The sequence below is a fragment of the Oryzias latipes genome, chromosome 3 (genome assembly GCF_053564925.1).
Source record: "Oryzias latipes strain Hd-rR chromosome 3, Olatipes_Hd-rR_3.1".
Classification (NCBI taxonomy): domain Eukaryota; kingdom Metazoa; phylum Chordata; class Actinopteri; order Beloniformes; family Adrianichthyidae; genus Oryzias; species Oryzias latipes.
The window spans coordinates 29667407-29683541 of NC_136239.1; the positions used below are offsets into that span (position 1 = coordinate 29667407).

General features: G+C 35.3%; 1 protein-coding gene across 3 annotated transcripts in view; it reads left to right on the plus strand.

Annotated features, from left to right (window-relative positions):
- The window catches only part of mdga1 (MAM domain containing glycosylphosphatidylinositol anchor 1), a 204292-nt gene that overhangs the window by 101066 nt on the left and 87091 nt on the right, over positions 1-16135 (plus strand). The gene's annotated exons all lie outside the window — the stretch shown is intronic.

Genomic DNA, 16135 nt, shown 5'->3' on the forward strand with positions numbered 1-16135 from the left:
GCTGATATTTTGTTGATTGCTTTTATTTTTCTTCCATGTGTCCAATAATTATTATAAAGACCATTTGACTTTTCTTTTTTTTTTAGGTGGACACATTAAGTGTACTGTTTTGTGTTCCCAAACATATGTACATAAGGAGTGTACATGGGGACATGTACATGTTAAGAATTTAAACTTCAGACTTTAACTTAGGACAATTTATTTTCTTCTTAATTCCATTATTGATAAAAATCCAATTCAAATGCAATTTCTTAGAAGCAGTCCAGTTAAAAACTGCATTAAGGAAACATTTGCACAAATTAGCAAGTATGTATAGTATATGTATGCCAAATAATAAATAAATATTCACCAATTCACTAAATATTTTAGTTGGAGTGTAAATGCAAATAAGGAAAAAACAGGTCATTTTCATTCACACTAAAAAAGGTTTTAGTTGTAATAAGAACAAGCAAAAACATTTTTAATTCAAACAATTCAACAGAATTTTCATCTGTTGCTTGAGATTTCACAAGCAAATATATAAAAAATAAAGGGCTTTTACACGTTTAAGCTATACTGAGAAAAAACAAATCAGTTTTTGTTGATTTTCTTGATCAGTTGAGCCACTGAACATTTCAAATTTATGTGACTTTGACATTGACAGTCAATGGGAGGACATAATGTATGTAGTTTCCTTATACACTATATATATATATATATATATATATATATATATATATATATATATATATATATATATATATATATATATATATATATATATTAGTTAAAAAAAATTACTTGTTACCACTCAGTAACCTATTCAGACCAATCCACGTTGCACCAGGTGCTCGTTACTGTCAGATGACACTTTTTGATCACAAGGTGTGGTCAGTTTTAAGGTGGCTCCAGCCCCGAATGAAACAAAATTAATATGCAGCAGAACTGGATTTAATAGATTGGAAAATAAAGGGAAAAAAAAACAGCACAAACAGAAGTTGACTCCTCACATTCTTACAGGGAGAAACAGTAAACTAGACAACCAAGAAAGACGGGGGAAGAAGCAGTGAAAAAAAAAGAACCATTGACCTTTCTGTGAATTTAAGGTTAAAAAAAAGATGGTGAATCATTGGGCCACCTCTTTGCTGTTTCAGTCACACAACATGGCAAAGGTTACACAAACTTTCTGCCCTTTACTGCTGTCTTCTTTCACATCTCTTCACTGTTTTTTTCCTTCTTTTCCAGTCCAGGCCTGTTTTACTGTTTTTTTTTTTTTACTTTGTCTTTATGACTCTAGCTCACTTCCAGTTTTTCTGTTTGTTCATGTGTCTTTGTCAATGTCTCAATCTGTTTGTGTTTTCTCACAAGATTACATTCTCTGTTGTAGTAATGTCTTCACTTTTCCTATAACAGTTCAATCTCACGTCTGCTGCTTTTATCTATTTTCTCACCCAAGAACAAGTGTTTTCCTCACTTGCAATGGACTCTTATTGAAGCAAGATATTTTAACCTGGAGTTTATGCTTTAACTTAAAAAAATCTCACATCCTATTACATGATATTAACCTGTATAACACATTTGCTACAAGTGGAAATGTACTGGATCAAGTCAGTTCATGCTGACCTGAAACATTAAGATGGTAAAAGTGAGATTTGGTTCCAATTGGTAAATAAATTACAAAAATAAAATTATAATAGAGAAGGAAAAAAGAAACATTTATTTTAAATGTTTGTATTGCAGCTAACTATTTAATACATTGGGAAAAATAATGAAACATAAGTTTAATCACACCATATTTGCAGAGAGGTACCAACCGGTTAAAGATTAAATTAAATTCAGGTTAGAAAAACAAAATACACACTGACATTTTAATTTCTTTATTTAACCAAACCCTCTTTAACCTCTTTATAATGAGCACTCCTGGTACTGAGGGCACTGGAGAAATAAAAAATTCAAATCAGCTATTAGCTTCGAAAGCATAATGAAATATGGACAAGCACAGTGCCAAATGAATTTCTTCTGTTGCAACGCCCTCCTACTTTATGAAACACAGTTGCAGCAAAAAAATGAGTAAAAATATATTAAAAAAGAAAGAGATGTTACAGAATACCATCACAACTAAAGCTTGGTGTTTGCTGAAAGCTGAGAATGTGTCAGTTCAACAATGACGTCAGATATTTAAGGTAATAGGCGGCTGAAAAAACAATTCTTTGACTTGTGGTTTGAAAGACATGTCAGTCAATGTTTTCAATTTAGGATTGGCCAAACGATAATAAAGTAAATCTTTAGCAGCACCAGAGGGGATGCATTTACTTCAGAATACCAGACTGAAACATTACTGCTTTTCAAGAGAATTTCTCATCCAAGGAGGACATTCAGGAACCAGAATAAGATCTCGATTACACCCACAACATCCTTTGTTACAACATCAACATCCACTGTACAATAGCAGGTAGGAGTCTTCAGTTGATTTGTCCTTCTTCTGTTACTCGCCATTGTCAACTTATTTTTAAAGAAAATCATTTTCTTTTGTTGAAAGAGGAGACCTAAAATAGACCAGGAAAGATTCCTCTTTTTTTTTCTTTCTAAATCAGATTGACAATTCTTTCAATGATGAAATAGCCACTTACTTTCAAAGTTGGAAGTCACGTGGGTAGATTTGGAGCAGACTGAAGGTCTGTGCCCTAAATTAATGACTGATGTATCAATTATTTATTTTGTGGGTAATAGCAACAAAATGTGCACAGGGAACGTTTGATCACATAAATGTATTGTTTGGTACTTTAACCCTTTCACACTGGAGATGTTTTGACTACCATAACTCTTTGACCATTTATGCAATTGACAGAATTCCAAAGGATTCTGACGCAGAGAAAAGCAGCTTTTGTTATATACTGACTGCTTTTCTCTGCATCAATATCAGCTGATTTACATTGACAGCATAAGCACTTCACTACTGTAAAGTGTTACGTATCAGTGCCAAGCTGCTTTTCTCCACTTCAGAATCCGCTGGAATTGCATTAATTGTGTAAACGGTTGAAGAGTAACGGTAGTTGAAAGAATGTCAATACTGGAGCTAAAGCTCCGATGTTAAAGGGTTACAGCTAACAAAAACAAGCCATAGCTGTCAAAATGGATCTAAACACTCTTCCAAAATAAAAATAAAAATGAATTCTTCACAGCAAACTACGTTTCTGTCCTTCCTTTAGCATGAAATCTGTGTTATCGACAGAGTTCAATGCTTCAGTCCAAGCCCACAATGCCAGTCAAGTTTCTGTCCATGATCAGGCTCTATGATAAGTCTTTAAGATCTACCTGGATTTCTTCCTCAGTCCTCATTCTGACAGTATCATGTCTGTGTTTCTTTGTTGTTCAGAATCACCAATTAGGAACTGATCCATCTACCTTGGTCAATATATGTTTACACTCCAACCTCTCCTGGATTTTGGAGTCTCTGGTTCCCAGAGAGCCAGAGAGAAGTTTATCTGTCATTACCACCATCTGTCATTACCACCATTATCTTTACAAGACATTATATATTACTTGAAACTAAACACATTTATGCATCAAAATATAGTCTGAAGGTCTGCTAAAGTCAAAATAAATTGTCAGAATAGATGAAGAAATGCAACTGGTAATGCAACTTTCAAAATGCTTCTGGCAAGCTGATCTATGAACTTCAAAATCTGATGATCGATTGTAAGATTCACACTAGACTATACACCAGTTTTACTGAAAATCATCCAAAATGGCAAAAAAGCATCCAGTGAGCGACAGTTTTCTGGGTAAAATGCTTTTTGAAGGCAGAGAAGAATCAAAGAAGGGAAAGATGTCTAACAGAAATACAGCATTAACCAAAATTACCTTTTGTTACAAGCCTGCTTAAAAGCATCTTTCAAAGAACATGCCAATCCATAATTCAGGGGATCACAATCACTTCCATTTTTTTTTCAGCGAAAAAGAGAAAATGGACGATACAGCAGGCGTGAGCTCCTCAAAACCAAAAAGGTTGAATGTTGTCCAATCTAATGAGTTGACATGTTTTGCAATGCTTGAATATTCCATCTGTAATTAAAATCAGCTCCAGCAGTAGATGAAGAAGCTGTGCCTATTTAAAAAAAAAAAGTATTTAGCATTATCTGAAATCTTATACAGAATTATAGATAATTGAGTTGCATCTTTGTGCGTTTACATTTCCAGAGTGGACTTTTACGGTCAGTCAAATCTAAAATAAAGTAATTTGATTATTCTCCACCAAAATAAAAGCTCCTCTAGTCATTTGAAAATAAATCTGTAGTGTCTTTTGTTTTGACAAAAAAGTGGTTATACATCAAATATTGATGTATTTACTGTATTTATTTAACTTTAAGGTTTTTTTTTCATATCTACTTTTTGAAAAAATCCTTTTTTGGCTCAGTAAGAAGATGGTATCAAGCTCAATAGCTAATAATATTGTTTTCCACTTCAGTTTAAATTAGAGTACATAATTATTCAAATTTAGAAATAGACAAAAATGGGTTTGCTTAAAAAGCACATTGATGGTAATCTTTTAAAATTAAGCAGAATTTTAAGCATAAGAACCATGTTGACATAAAATGTGTGAAAATGAGTCTAATGAAGGATGTGTAATTCTAAAAGTAAAGCATGTAAACTGTGGAACGTTAGGCAAGTTCAAATAAAATGATAGAAATCGTGATGTTTACATCTTTAAACCAACTTGAAGCTGACATCATTGAAAGAAAAATAGTGAACAGTGATCCAAAATATTTCTCTTTGTCTGCATCAGGTGCTAATTTGATGCATTTCAATTACAGTTTGGTCAACACATTTTCACTCCCATCTCAAAATATACGGACACACTGGCAGGAAACCCTCTCTGTCACATTTTGACGCTTTGGGTGAGCCCCAACTCCTTGTTTTGCGACGTCCTGCCTGCTCCCATTAAATGAGTTTGGTAAAGTATTCACAGATCAGCAAATTATGCATTCAAATTTTTTGGTTTAATTTGATTTTAGGCAGTCTATCAGTCGAAATGAGAAAGGTTTCACCTAAAAATAGTTCATTGTTTGTCACAGTGCCATTCAACTGATGGAAACAAAAGGCCATCTGTCATGCTTATGGACATCTTTTGGTGCTTTTACTCAGAACTGTTTTGTCAGAATTACAGTTTTTTGGCAAAAACAAATGCTTGCCACAATTATATTTAACAAGCACTAAAACAAGGTTATTAATTTACACTTAATAGAACCCCTAGTGTGTTTTACTAGTCTAAATGCACATCTACTACTCATTGGACCAAAGAGCAGAAGCAAATGCGGAAAAAACAGCCCACTGTGGGAAGAAGCTGTATCACTTGAATATTTTCCTTTTTTTCATAAATACTTTATTTTATTAATGAAATACTCTAGACTAATGGTCTTTAACTTGTCAGACACTAATGATGACCTCATTTACTGCTCATCCAGACAGTCCTTGGGCATGCAGATCTTAGGAGGGAGGATGTGATTAAGCGTTTATAAAACCTTTCCCTTTAAGGTAAAAGTATTGCATGTGAACTCACAGACAAGTGGATTAGTGTCACCTTGATAAAGGAAACATACAGAAAAATCAAGGGAGACCATGGCAGCAGATAATAGCTTGTCTATGTTCTGGAGGGTATGTATCAACTAAACACGGAAAAGCACTTAAAAGTATCTCCCAAATCCTCTGATCAACCAGAAGAATGGAGTCTTTGAAAATGCCTACCTCAAAAGTATTAAGTGGGGATCATTCCTCGCATGAAAAATCTGTATTGACAGTTTTGTCATGTTACATGGACCACTATATTTAAGAACGAAGTTACTGTGGTTTTTTTATTTCAAATCTCTAGAGGTGCACCGTGGTACAGTGGTACAGTGGTTAGCGCTCTTGCCTCACAGAAAGAAGGCCCCTGGTTCAAGTCCTGGCCTTGGGACCTGAAATAGAACATCAATGGGGGACCTTTCTGTGTGGAGTTTGCATGTTCTCCCCGAGTATTCGTTTGTTTTCTCCGGAGACTCTGGCTTCTTCCCATCGTCCAAAAACATGCTTCATATGTTAATTGGTTACCTTAAATTGCACATGGGTGTGTGATTGTGGCTCTGCGGCAGACTGGCGACCCGTCCAGGGTGTCCTTTGTCTCCGCCCACAGGTGACCGGGATAGACTCCAGCAGCCCCATGACCCCGAAATGGAAACAACGGATTAATAAATCTCTAGAGAACCATGTTTAACTTGAATGCCTATGTGGTGGAAAAATGGTGTTCTTGTCTGAAAAACTAAACCTATATCTCGCAGCCTAAGCTTAAAAAAAGCTGTAAACCAACTTCAACACTGACATGAAAGAAAGTCGCACCTTTTCGATAGCAGGAACAGTAAATGACAATTTTTTTTAAAGTCTCAAAATACTAAATGTACAAACAAATATTATTGCTGCTGAATTTTTTTATGAAAAGGTCAAAACGATTTTGAAACAATTTAAGTAACATAAAAATATATGTACATGTTGCTCTTTTAGTTTTTCCACCAATGAGCTGTTTTTCTTTAAATTAGCTAAAAAAACATTTTTCATTTTTCAAGTTTCTTGAGTTTTTCTGGAGGACAACTTATATAAATGGAAAAAACACTGCATTTTGACATTTATTTATACTATTTCTCCTTTTTCTGTTAGAGATAAAAGTTGAGGGTGACGTGTCAGATTAGTGGGTATATTTACTGTTGAATTTGTATCATTTAAATTTTTCTACCCAGCTCTTTATTTAGTTTTTAAATATTCAAAACAGTGGGAAAACGGACAGGATTTTAATCCAATTAAACCTGGGATGTGTAGTATTATGAACAGGTGATTTCAGAGACATCTGTGTGATGTGGGAAGTTTTGATATTTTAATATATTAAGTGTTTATATTCTCTCTTTTAGAATAATTTCTAGTGAGCCTGACGGATGGGCAGATGGAGGTGATGAAAACAAAACCACAATCAGTCTTTCATTTCTTCCCAGCAATATGTTTATTAATACCACAGTCAAGCCTTATTTTGTTTTGATATTCAGGCTTCTTCTAGTTGTGTAAGTTAAGTGTAAGTCAGAAATGATAAACACAAAAATCAGACACAGGTTGTACTGTTCACTTTCATCATCTCTTAAGTAGATATTTCTCTGTCAGGGCTAATTTATGGGTCAAAGTCCCACTCTGATCACCTTTTGATCTATTGTAAAAGCTTTGAGATATTTTATTATGATTGTGCCATTTTTAGCCAAAAAAAACAACTTGTGTCGTTTTCTAGGATAAAGTATCCTGCAGAGCAGCAGGAGTTTGTCAAAAATGTGCCTCCAAATTGTGGGCAAGACTGTTGGCGAGGAGTAAACCTAGCCCCACTTCCCATCATCCCTTTGTTTATTTGTTTACACAAACTCCCACTAGCTTGGCGAGCAATATCAGAGCTATCCAGCAGCACAGTTCTGAGGCAAATGTTGAGGAAAACATAGACGTACGTGGACCTATTTGTCTACAAGCGGATGCATCAGAATGGAGTTGCACATGGAGCTTGTGGCCTGCCATTGTGGCTTTTACGTCACACCTCCAAAGGCTTTTTTTGTCTGCTCCTGATTCACAACAATTTGAATAAAAAAATATTCAGAAAAGTAGTTTTAATCTTAATTGAATATTATATATGTAGAAACTAACTTGAAAAAGTAGAACATTAAGGGGGTTGAAATGTTTTGTTTTATGTTCAAGCATGTTGACAATATGTGGTCTTAATAGAATAAGTATAAACACATAAATAAATCCAAATAACAGAAAAGCTCTATTGCCATCTCCACTTCATCAAATCAAATCAAATCAAATCAACCTTTATTTATATAGCACTTTTTCGACAACAGATGTCACTCAAAGTGCTGTGCATAAAATACAATAAAATTTAAAAACAAGATGACAGACAAACCGTGCGACAACCCCCCCCCCCCCCCCCCCCGCAAAAAAACACACACACACACACCCACACACACACACATCAATAAACAAATAAATAAATAAATAAAAAAGTGATAGAATGATAGAATGTAGAGACCTGGCTTTGTCCTGAGGTGGGAAAACGATAGTTTGGGGACATGTCCACACCAGCGACCCCCCACCCCAAGTTCACGGAGTACACCACCACAGAACCCCCCAGATCCGATCAAAAGAGTCAGACCCAGGAGATCCCACTGCAGCGACCCCGCTCACTGAGAAGGGTCAGTCACTGATGTGGAGGATCCCTCAGAGGGAAACACTGGAGTGTAATAAAATGTAAAAGGAATAAAATTAAAATATATATAAAACATGGACAAAGAACAAATAATTACATAAACCTTAATAGGCATATGAAATAGTAAGAGCGTCTTAAAAATTAATAGAATAAATAAATAAATGTATTTACATACACATATAAAACTAGTTAAAAGAAAAATAAATTAATTAAAATATTTAAAAATAATAATAATAATAAATTAAAAAATAATAATAATAATAATAATAATAAAATAAATAAATAAAATAAAAAAAAATAAAAAATCCTAAAATTCAACTAAAAGCTAAATTAAAAAGGTAGGTCTTAAGCCTTCCTTTAAAAACATGAACTGTCTCTCCAGCCCTGAGGCTCTCTGGGAGGCTGTTCCACAGGCGAGGTCCCTAAAAACTGAATGAGGCCTCGCCGTACGTTTTTGTTCTAACTTTTGGGATAACCAAAAGGCCTGTATCAGAGGACCTCAGGGTCCGCGAGGGCTCATACTTTAAAATCATGTCAGATAAATATGAAGGCCCAAGACCATAAAAACATTTGTAAACCAATAAAAGAACTTTAAAATCAATCCTGAATTGCACAGGGAGCCAATGCAGCGATCTTAAAATCGGTGTAATGTGTTCCCGCCCCCTGGTCCTCGTCAGAACGCGTGCTGCTGAATTTTGCAGCAGTTGAAGATTTGCTATTCTTGTTCTGGGAAGACCAGAGAGCAGGACATTACAATAATCCAATCTGCTGGTAATAAAAGCATGCATTAGCACCTCTGTACTGGAAAGAGAGAGAAATGGGCGGACTCTGGATATATTTTTTAGATGATAAAATCCTGTTTTTGTGATGTTTTTAATTTGTGGGATAAAATTCAACTCAGAGTCAAAAATGACACCCAGGTTTCTCACACACTGAGAAGTTTTGTAATTCTTTAGTTTAGATAAAACTATCTCTCTCTTGTCTTCAGAACCGATCACTAAAACCTCTGTTTTGTCCTGGTTTAGCTGTAGAAAGTTCTCCGCCATCCATGACTCAATGTCTAAAATGCATTTTAAGAGTGTGTTGACCGACTCTTCATCATCAGGAGACACAGCGATGTAGAGTTGAGTGTCATCAGCATAGCTGTGGAAACAAACGCCATGCCTCCTGATGACGTCCCCCAGTGGCAACATATATAGATTAAAAAGTAGTGGGCCTAAAATTGAACCTTGGGGGACCCCACAGTTGATGTCGAAGACCCTTGAGGAGCAAGTATCCATACTTACGTAAAAACTTCGATCTGTGAGATAGGAATAAAACCACTTTAGTACAGTACCAGAGATGCCCAAACCTCTCAGTCTGTTGAGTAAAATACTGTGATCTACAGTGTCGAAAGCAGCACTGAGATCCAGTAGTACCAGAACTGAGAGTTTCTGACAATCCAGGTTACATCTAATATCATTTACTATTTTAACAAGGGCCGTCTCTGTGCTGTGGTTCGTCCTAAAACCAGATTGATATTTTTCAAATATGTTATTTCTATTTAAAAACTCATTAAATTGGATTAAAACAGTTTTTTCAATCATTTTACTTAAAAATGGTAAGTTGGATACTGGACGATAATTGTTATAGTTGTTTGGATCTAAATTACTCTTCTTCAGAAGAGGCCTCACCACTGCCGTTTTAAAGGCAGCAGGGAAGACACCTGTCTGAAGAGAGTTATTTACTATATTTAAAAGCTCAAACTCAAAGAAGTCATAAAATGCTTTCAACAACGATGTGGGGATTGGGTCTAAAAGGCAGGTGGTTGGCTTTAACTGGGAGAAAACCTGACCAAGTCCCACAGCATCAACCAGGACAAAACTTTCCAGTGTTACCTCTGATAAATACAATGCTATAGATTCATTAAAAGCAACACCTTTTTGAATTAAAAGAGTAGATCTAATAGCATTGATTTTACTCCTGAAGTGGTCTGCAAAACTCTCACATACAGCATCTGAGGCTCCTATGGAGGACCTTTGAGAGTCTCTTTTAGTTAAACTGTCTATTGTTTTAAAAAGAACTCTAGGATCATTTTTGTTTTGTAAAATTAAGTTTGAGAAGTAGAGGGTTCTGGCTTTTTTTATTGCATGACTGTACCTCGTTTGCTGTTCTTTAAAAATTTCGCAATGTACAGTTAACTTCGTTTTTCTCCACTTCCTCTCCGCTCTCCTGCATCCGCGTTTCAAGGCTCTGATTGGTTCGTTCTTCCACGGTGCTGTAGCTTTAGTTTTCAACGTTTTCGTTTTAAGTGGAGCTACAGCATCAATGGCTGACTGTAGTTTGTTGTTAAAATGTTCAACCATAAAATCACATGATGCAGATAAAATATGAGCGGGAGTTTGATGTAAAATATTGATAAAATTTGCAACCACATCAGGAGTTATGTATCGTTTCCTCACAGTTCTGAATCCCAGCCTGAATACATCACCAATGATGTGATAAAGTTTCCATGACGATTTCAGGTTGCCTGTAGGTCAGATGTTCCATAATGGTATCAGAGAGCATGGCTACAATTTATTAAATAATGCAAAGAAACAGTTTGGTTGAAATATAGAGCAAAGGTATTGAAATTCTGTGTGCTCGCAGTTAAAGTACAGGAATATGCCGTTTATATTTTTTGTTCAGATGTCAGTAATCTAAAAGAGCTTCAATGAAATAACATTTTTATATAAACACAACGAACACGCCAATTTGTATCCCTAGATCAAACACCATAAATCCAACTTAGTCTTCTATTTATATATAATAAAGTCTACCAGTTGTGAAGTAAGCCATTCTAAAAGATCTTAATACCTTACAGATCCCATAGACCTGCTGAGCGCACAAAGAACACATCACAAACTCATAAGTCTTTTAATGTTTAGTTCGAAGCTATCCAGCAGATCAGCTAGAGATAAAAACCCTCCACCCTTCCCTGTCATCTTGCTAAGTTTATCTTAAATGTGTCCTTTTTCCACTTTCCTCTGTGTTTTCTGTTTATTTATTGACTCCTTTCGTCCCTGAAATTTATACTGTGCAGTGCAGGCTCAAAATTATCTTGACCTTACAATGTGCTCCTGGTTCCTGCTGATATTTTTCATCAAGAAAATAACTGTTACGCTGGAATGACACATAAATCAAGAGGTTGAATTTTTTCTTTTTTCCAATGTGGAAAGCATTATTAAAATTGATATAGGAAAAAAAACTATGAAAGACATTTATTACATAGAAGATGCTTTTGTATGAGAAGATAAAGGGGTCTTTAAACCTTTTGCTGTCATCCACTGCAAAGTCTTTTTTCTAGATGACCAAGAAAACCAGAAATTACAAGAATACATCAAATAATCCTCAGACGTGGTAAGGTAATCTTCTAATACATATTTGCCATGCAGGAAAAACATACTCTAATAATCATATTACACCTGTTAGTCCAAGCTGTGACATTGACTTTGTATTTTAAATAATTACAGAAGAGATAGGTGGGGTGGATGTCTGAAAATCCTGTACAAATGTGATAAAAATCACATTACCATGATGATGCAGTAATTAAGAAAACTTGCTGTATTTTTAATATCCCCCAATCAATACCACTGATCAGATTTCTTTCCTCTCAGCCCTCATCAGCTGGCTTGATTCACAGTCCTCGCAGGCCAATTACTGAAAATGTGATGGGGAGGAGGGAATAAAATAAGATCTCATGTCTTTGTGCAGGATTGATTTAAAGTTTTGCTCTATTCATTTATAGATTTCTTTCATGCAGAGGCCAGTTCATTTCTGCCCCAGTGTCTTGCTCCTTCATGGATATTACTTACATTCCTGGACACATGGAAAACTGTGCCGTTATTAGCTATTTTCAGCAAGTAGTTCTCTAGTATGGGACCTGAAGCCCCTATGAGATGTAAATGTTGGAGTATAAATTAAACAACTGACAATGAACCTTTCATTTTATTTCCTTTCATATTTTTTAATGCCCTCACAGGTAAGACAACTGTTCAACTTAACTAATTTTCCATTCCCCAGACCCCGAGGGGTGTCATCTGTATTCATCAATGCCATAAGGCCAGACCAATTCTAATATTATTTTATGGCAATGACATTTTTCATTCAGCCAATGTCCAATAACTTATGGCTTTGATTTTGTAGCTTTAGTTTTTCCCCTTCTTGTTACTTCAGACTGCCTTCCTCTCGATTTTCTTTTAATTTTGACTCTAGTTTTCGGAGCCACTCTCTCTTTCTGTATGTTTTTTTCCCTCCCCCTTTCGTTTCCACCCCTCTTTAATTTTTTTCTCTTTCTTTCCTTTTTATGACCAGCTGCACCGGGCTGGATAATGAAGGTAGTTTATACTGTGGGACATGCCTTGGGCAAGCTCCACGAATCACAGGTAGAAAAGCTCAAATGGAATGGAGATGGAGGTGTAGGGGGCACAGACTTAAGGATTAGAAGGCAGTGAAACAGACAAAATCCAAGACTGTAAAAAATAAAGAAATAACAATAAGGTGACAAAGAAAGTCGTTTCTGGAATGAGAAATATTTCTTTGTGTCGGGTCTTGTTTAAAGCCTTTTTATAACATCTGTAAGAACGGATGAAGAAAAGACCAAACATCTAAGTTCAAATGGCAAAATTAACTTACTTTTGGTCAATTCCATCTGTATTTTGTTCTGCTGCATCATCCAAATACTTTTTTTTTTAGATAGTAGTGGAAACTAAAGCTGCAAAAACATGTCAAAGAATAATAGGAAAACACAATTAAAAAAAAAGTCTGAACTGTTACTAACTACTCTGTGTAACCTTTATTAGATCTGGATGCACTCAGCACTTTCAGAGTATAGGAAGGTGATGAAAACCACACAAATCAATGTGGAGAAGGTAATAACCATTACAGCCACAGGCCAGTGAGGGTGTTCTTTGTCAAAGCACTGCCTAATAAGCTTCATGACGAGTGTTCTCCCGAAGATTTGGAGAGAAAAAGAAACAAAGACTGGCAGACAATCAATTTTTTGTTCCTAAAACATTGGTGTTTATCTTAGGTGGGCAGATATAAACAATCACTACTCTTTATTTATGAATGACAGGTGCTAAGGCAAGGAATTACAAAAAATATAGTCTAAAGAGAAAATGTAAGCAGACATAGGAGATAAGACACATTAAAACATATGAAGATTGTTATGCAAAAGCTGTTTTTTAGTTAGTTTATCCTAGAAGACATTAAATGTGATGCATTGATTGGCTTTGTCCCTTTTATTGAAAAAAAAACAACCCAATCAGGGCAAAAAAAGGAAAACCTGATGACAATTAAAACATGTTTTTACACTTTCGATGAAAGATCTATTCACACAACTTGATCCAGAACCCCCCTAAAAGCAGCTAAAAAGAAAGCATTTATAAATCCCATCAGAATAGAGAAAATCACAAAATACAACAAGCATTTAACTCATATTTTTTCCACTAAATTATCCAGGTTTAATGCTTAATATTTAAGAATATATAAGAATATGGTTTAGTATTAAATAAAGTACAGAAGAAAAAGCAGACCAGACTCAAAAAATGCAACAATGTGTTGGATATGTTAAGAATGTCATCATTTAGTAATACACTCAGTCAGTTTAAACAGGTATGTTAATGTACAAATGATGTAAAATCTGCACACTACTACCTACTCTTCTAATTTATATATTTTATAATATATAAATTATATTATAAAATATATAAATACATTATAATGAATGAATTGTATTAATATATTTGACATTGTTTAATTATTAAGCAGATGAAGAGAAAAAAAAGAAAAGTAGGGGTTCATTCTAACATTAGTTTGACTTTTCTGTGGATGAAGGGAGATGAAATTTACAGGAGGTGGAGGCCCCAGTAAAAAGGGATCAAAGTGAACTCTCTCTGCTTACCTTCTTAATGGATTTTATTTCACATTTCAAATTTAGACTCCTCTTAACACACACTACAGTACATTTAGTTAGGTGGATTAACATTAACAGCTCATTTTGGCTGAATAATGATCAGATCTCTCTGTAAATAACATTTACGTTATGTATCATGTTCTAAATAAATACTGCAGTAAACCTTTCATCTTCCTATAATGTAATTAAAGAAACATTTAGGAGTTATGGATGCAGGAACAGTCAATGTGTCACTAAGCTGTGGTATTGTGTTTAATAGCGAAGAGTTAAACGTTTTATTTTAGGGAACATTTGGTTGAATTTATTACTGTCTCTCAGAGATGGCACTATTGAGCACCTTGTTTAGAGAGGCATATTAGGAGTTGTGTCTCTATTTATTTCTATTAATTTAGACATTTTTTAATCTCCAATGACTACCTTTTGCAAATTTTGCAACAGCTGGGAGAACAAATTGAATGAGCTTTTAGCATTTTAAGCATAAAGTCTGATAACCCTGCATGGTTCCTTAAGAGAAGAGTAAGGAAGGATAAAGAATTGGGTTCTTTAAACCCTAGATATGTTGGATGATGAGTATGTAGTCAAATAAATTGAATTCAATATTTCTGAAAGAAAACATTGTGACTAGACTTCATTTTTAATGTTCTATAAACATAAATTCCGTCGTTAGGTTTCATTTTAAAAGAAAATGAGCACACTTTCTGTTATACAGAGAGATATGTTTATGAATCTTTGACGAAGTAGCACTTACATTCGACATCTTTAACACATGCATTCCAACAATAACCCCGACCTAGCATTCAGACTGCTGGAGAAACTGCATTCTAGACTCAAATTACCCTGGGAGTCTCCTCCTTCTCATTTATTTATTTGTTTACTCTTTCCAACTACAGAAGTGAAGAGCTTGAATACCACTTCATTGTCTGAGGAAGAATTCACAGAGGGTGTCCAGAGTTGCATTAATAAAAACATTGTGCATATTGCACTAGAGTCTACTGTTTCTCCCTCTGCACAACAGTAAAAAATGCAAGAAACTTTATAAGTGTGGCCTCATATTTGAAGGTGTACTAAATGTTTACTGCATAGCTACTCTTGTGGTGCTTGCCATGGAATAAATCAAATAAATGAAGTTATGGATGCTGGCACCCCTGATTTTTCATTCTTGCCCACATCGTTATTTTTTTAAGACTTATGATCAAACTGTTGTTTTTGTGTATGCATCCCAGCTCCTATTATATGATCCATTCATTTACAAGCATATGGATGGAGTCTGAAGGGCATTCTTTATCCGCTTGGTTCCATTGCAGATACATTCAGAAAGTACTGGTAGGGACTCAGAAGACCTTTCTTTCTTGTTTTTGCCCTGAGGGGTTGCACCAAGGGAAGTAAGAACCATGTGCTGTGGTGGCCCGGAGGTATTTTGTGAGCATATTCTTCTGTGTCACCCCATATCTGATGTCTGTGCTTGCATTTCATCACATAGCTATTGTACATGTGGTGATGTGCAGCTTTTCTGGTATGTTTTGTGCATGTGTGTGGAAGAGAGATTTTAGCCTGAAGGCCAAATCAATGAGCTGCGTCTGTGTGTCCCAGAACACCCTCTCTGCTGTCAGCCCCGCATTGTGCAGCTTTGAGGTTACGCTCACAGTAAATAAGCATGCCCAAATTAGCCTTTTTTATGGCCTAAAATAGTAGAGGCAAGCTATCATTAATGTTTAATTCCTTTTCCCACGCTCTTTGCTGACAAAAGCATAATTAGTGTTCGTGAATGTTGAGCTCATCAAAAATGTGTTCTGCATTTTCAATGGACTCGTGTTACCAGGTTTACTCCTAACACACATTATGTCTTAACAGTGAAATTTGTAACGAATAAATATTGTTTCTGCTCAGGCTGAACATTTTACAAAACACGTTTTGGAGGAAAAAAGTTGAAGTCGTTTAGTTTTACAGAAAAGTCAACA